This window comes from Nyctereutes procyonoides, unplaced genomic scaffold (genome assembly GCF_905146905.1).
Source record: "Nyctereutes procyonoides isolate TBG_1078 unplaced genomic scaffold, NYPRO_anot_genome, whole genome shotgun sequence".
NCBI classification, from domain to species: domain Eukaryota; kingdom Metazoa; phylum Chordata; class Mammalia; order Carnivora; family Canidae; genus Nyctereutes; species Nyctereutes procyonoides.
The window spans coordinates 52,620,227-52,625,690 of NW_026575047.1; the positions used below are offsets into that span (position 1 = coordinate 52,620,227).

General features: G+C 36.6%; 1 pseudogene; it reads right to left on the minus strand.

Annotated features, from left to right (window-relative positions):
- Positions 1–2,353: 2,353 nt before the first annotated feature.
- On the minus strand, positions 2,354–4,218 carry LOC129510212 (DCN1-like protein 1; annotated as a pseudogene).
- Between the last annotated feature and the right edge of the window lie 1,246 nt (positions 4,219–5,464).

Below are 5,464 nucleotides of genomic sequence, written 5' to 3' on the forward strand. Positions count from 1 at the left end.
CTGTATCACAGTAATACACTTGTTACAATTGGTGAATCTACACTGACACCTCATTAAATTCCATAATTTACGTTAGGGTTCACTCTTGGTGTTCTACATTCTATGGTTTTGACAATCATATAATGACAAGTATTTACCATTATAGAATCATACAGAGTTACTTTTACTACCCTAAAATTCCTTTGTGCTTTGCTCATTCATCCTTCCCTCTACTTTCAACCCCTGGCAACCACTGATCTTTTTACTATCTCCATAGTTTTGCCTTTTCTAGAGTGTCATATAGTTGAAGTTATACAGTAACTTTTCAGTTGAAGTTATACAGAAGCCTTTTCAGATTGACTTCTTTCACTCAGTAACAAGAATTTAAGTTTCCTTCATGTCTTATCATGGTTTCATAATTCTTTTCTATTTAGTGCTAAGTAACATACTTAGCATGTCTGGATGTATCACAGTTTCTTTATCCACTCACCTCCTAAAGGACATCTTGATTGTTTCCAAGCTTTGTCAGTTACAAATGAAGCTGCCATAGATATCTTATGTTTAGGGTATTTGTATGGACATAAGTTTTCAATTCATTTGGGTAAATTAATACCAAGGAGCACAATTGATGAATTGTATGGTTAAGAATATATTTAGTTTTGGGATGCCTGGGTGGTTCAGTGGTTGGACATCTGGGTTCGACTCGGGTCATGATCCCGGAATCTGGGATCAGGTCCTGCATTGGGCTTCTGGCAGGGAACCTGCTTCTCCCTCTGCCTGTCTTTGCCTCTTTCTCTGTGTCTCTCATAAATAAATAAATAAAATCCTTAAAAAAAAAAAAAGAACATATTTAGTTTTGTAAGCAGCATCCAACTACCAAGCTGCCTTCCAAAGTGGCTGTACTATTTTCCATTCCCACAATGAATGAGAGATCCAGTTGCTCCACATCCTCACCAGCATTTGATGTTGTCAGTATTCCCAATTTTGGCCATCTAATAGGTGTGTGGTAATATCTCATTGTTGTTTTAATTTGCATTTCCCTGATGCTATATGATGTAAGCACATTTTCATGTGCTTATGTGCTTTTTTACCATCTGTATATTTTCTTTGGTGAGGTGTCTGTTAAGTCTTTAGCCCAGTTTTTTTTTTTTAATTTTTTTTATTTTTACAATAGTCATACAGAGAGAGAGAGGCAGAGACACAGGCAGAGGGAGAAGCAGGCTCCATGCACAGGGAGCCCGACGTGGGACTCGATCCCGGGTCTCCAGGATCGCGCCCTGGGCCAAAGGCAGGCGCCAAACCGCTGCGCCACCCAGGGATCCCTTTAGCCCAGTTTTTAATTGAGTTGTTTGTTTTCTTATTGTTGAGTTTGAAAAAATCTTTGTATATTTTGGATAATAGTTCTTTATCAGATATATCTTTGCAAATGTTTTCTCTCAGTCTATGACTTGTCTTTTCATTTTCTTGACATTATCATTCACAAAGCAGTTCTTAATGTTCATTAAGTCCAGCTCATCAATTGTTTATTTCATGGATTGTCTTTGGTGTTGTATCTACAAAGACATCACCATACCCAAAGTCATCTAGGTTTTCTCCTATAGTATATTCTAGCAGTTTTATAGTTTTACATTTTACATCCATGCCTATGATCCATTTTAAGTTTATTATTGTGAAGGTTGTAAAGTATGTGTCTAGATTTATTTTTCTGCACATGGTTGTAGTTGTTCCAGTGCCATTTGTAGAAAAGATTGTCTTTGCTCCATTGTATTGCCTTTGTTCCTTTGTCAAAGATCAGTTGAATATATTTATGTGGGTATATGTCTGGGGTCTTTATCTTTAATATCTTTATTATTATTTTATTATATTTTACTTTTATATTATATTTATATTATAATTATATTATTTTTATTATTTTTTATTATTTTCTATATTCTCTAATCTATTATCATATTGATCTAGTTGTCTATTCTTTTGCTAATACCACGTATCTTGATAACTGAAGCTTTATATTGTTTTTAAGTCAGGTAGTGTCAGTCCCCCAGCTTTGTTCTTCTCTTAGCTATTCTGAGTCTTTTCCTTCTCCATATAAACTCTAGAATCAATGCCAATGTCCACAAAATAACTTGCTAGGATTTTTATTGGAATTGCAGTGAATCTAGAGACGAAGTTGGGAACAACTGAAATCGTGACAATATTGAGTCTTCCTGTCCATGAACATGGAATATCTCTCCATTTATTTAGTAGTTCTTTAATTCAATTCATCTGAGTGTTTTAGTTTTCTTCATATAGATTTATACTTTTGTTAGATTTATACTAACTACGTCATTTGGGGGGAGTGCTAATATAAGTGGTACTGTGTTTTTAATTTCAAATTTCACTTGTTCATTGCTGGCATCCAGTGCCATTGTTCATCCAGTGCCAGAGGTCCAGTGGGCACCCCTTTTCCAGAGTTGAAGCCCTTTGGCTCCCACATTTGTCCTTTGCACATGCCTCCTGGCCCTGACTGAACCACTGCAGAAGCTGGGAAGAGCGTGGGGCAAAGGCTGGGCTCTTGAGCATCTGCTCACATAGGGCCCCGTTTGCTTGGCACAGGAGGAGGACTCTGGGGCAAAGGAAATTGGGCCCCAGGTCGGGAGGAAAAGGGCTGGCTCAGCAGAGGCTTCTCCAGCTGCCATGGCCTGGGGCGGGTGGGGGTGGGAGGAGGCCACAGGGCCTCAGGGCAGAGGAGGGCAGAGGCTCCCAGAGTCCCATGCAGGGCTGGGCTGGGCTCCTGAGGGTCCAACAGGAGGAGGGAGGCCTGAAAGCCATGAGGGGGGCCTATATAGGAAAGTAATTGGCTTTTATATATAACCCTGTACCTTGCAATCTTGCCATAATTGCTTATTAGTCTCAGGAGGTTTTTAAAAATATTCATATGTTTAATTTTAATAACTTTTCTAGTGAAGGCAGCATTGTGCTTTAGGTAAGAATGAAAACCTCAAAATAATCACCATAAAGCTTCTCTATGGGAGAATAAACTAGTATGGTCCATAGATAAAAGATGAAATCCACAATGTTGGGATTATAAATGTTTAGAGCAGCCAAGACTAGAAGACAAACCCAAACTACCATCAGAAGAGTGAAATATGATCTAGTCCAAAAGGTATCTTTAAAGTTTTGACACAACTCTCCGTCTGAGCTGTGAAGATTGATCTTCAGTTCAGTCCAGCCAGCAGAAATTGACCACGCAATTTTCCACTGTATTTATTGTACAGAGTATGTATATTCCATAAGGTTCCTTTAGTGCTTGCTACTCTGTTGTACTTTTTGTCCAAGCAATTTTTTTTAATTTTTTATTTATTTATGATAGGCACACAGTGAGAGAGAAGCAGAGACACAGGCAGAGGGAGAAGCAGGCTCCATGCACCGGGAGCCCAACGTGGGACTCGATCCCGGATCTCCAGGATTGCGCCCTGGGCCAAAGGCAGGCGCTAAACCACTGCGCCACCCAGGGATCCCTGTCCAAGCAATTTGAGGGCATGCAAGTTCCACAAAATTGTCAATAAGAACACACTATGCTCTTTCTTCATCATAATTAAGACATGTCATCACCAGTCTTTGTACTGAAGTCTAAAAGAACATTCCAAGTATCTTTTGATATTGATCATTTATAATGCTCCAACAAAAATGTATTCCATAAGTCTAAGAATTTAAATCTTCTTTAAGCACTGAATTACAGTAGGCAATGGCCACTTCTACATCTAATCCATTTTGTTTTGGATTCTTTGCAAAATTAAAAGCAAACTGGTAAAAATTATTAAATCATCCTGGCTCTTTCCATTTTTGTTCCATCTCGGGTATCTGGGCCTTCAGTTTTTCAGTGTCACACCATCCATGAACTCCTGTTTGGGAAACTTGCACTGTGTGGCTGCTCTGAACTTCCACACAACTAACACATTAATGCTGGTTGGATTGAGTGCCAGGTCATCACAGAGCTGTAGTATACCATCTTTTCCTATTTTATTTTCATCTTTAGGATTTTTGTATCTATTGTATAGTTGTTCTAACTTCTTCCTGTTCAATGATCCTTTTACACTCTCTCACATATAAGGTTCAGGATTTTGGAAGAAAATTGTGTGTTACAATACCCAGGTTCCAGTCATTTTGAAAAAGAAAACTTACTGCTGTTTTTTCACTAGATTGTGTGAAGATCATAAACTGACAAATTTTATCCTTCTGCAATGATTTCAATTTGCTCATGTTGGTGTCTTCCAGGCCTCTCTCCTCCACCTCTAGCTTTACAATGAATCAGTTCGAGGAGTTTTTTTTTGTTGTTGATTCTTTCAGATTTTCTACATATATGATCATGCCATCTGTGAACAAAGATAATTGTATTTCTTCCTTCCAATCTGTACACCTTTATTTCCTTTTTTTCCTCTTATTTAATTATTTTAACTTCTAATACAATGTTGAAAAAGAGTAGTGAGTGGTGATATTCTTGCTTTATTCCTGATCTTAGTGGGAATGTTTTGAGTTCCTCATGATTAAATATAATGTTAGCTGTAGGGTTTTTGTAGATATTCTTTATCAAGTGAAGGAAATTCCTGTCCGTTCCCTATTTACTGAGTTTTTATCATGAATGAGTGTCAGATTTTATCAAATGCTTTTTTTGCACCTATTGTTCTGATCATGTGATTTTCCTTTTTAGCCTCTTGATGTGGTAGATTACATTGATCAATTTTCAAATGTTGAAGCAGCCTTCCATACCTGAGATAAATTCCACTTGATCATGGTATATAATTTTTAAAATATATTGCTGAATTAAACTTGTGAATATTTTATTGAGGGAATTTTGCATCTTTGTTAATGAGAAATATTGATCTGTAGTTTTCTTATAATATGCTTTGTCTGGTTTTAGTATTACGGTAATACTGGCCTCATAATAAGTTAGGAAGTATTCCCTTTGCTTGTATCCTCTCAAAAATATTGTAGGGAATTGTCATCATTTCTTCCTTAAATGTTTGGTAGAATTCACTAGGGAACCCATCTGTTTGAAAGGTTATTAATTTCATTTATTTAATTGATATAGGCTTATGTGGACTATTTCTTCTGGTGTGACTTTTGGTAGATTGTGTCTTTTAAGAATTGCTCCATTTCACCCAGGTTATCAAATTTTTTATAGTATTCCTTTATTATCCTTCTAATGTGCACAGAATCTGCAGTGATGCTCTTTCTTTCATTTCTAATATTAGTAATTTGTATCCTCTCTTTTAGAAAAAAGAGAGTTGGTCTGGCTAGAAGCTTATTAATTATTAATCTTTTCAAATAACCAACTTTTGGTTTTGTTGAGTTTTTTCCTATTGATTTCCTGCTTTAAATTTCATTGATTTCTGCTCTAATCATTATTATTTCTTTTCTTATGCTTTCTTTGTTTTTAATTTGCTCTTCTCTTTCTAGTATGCTAAGATGAAAGCTTAGATTATTGATTATGAATCTTCCTTCTTTT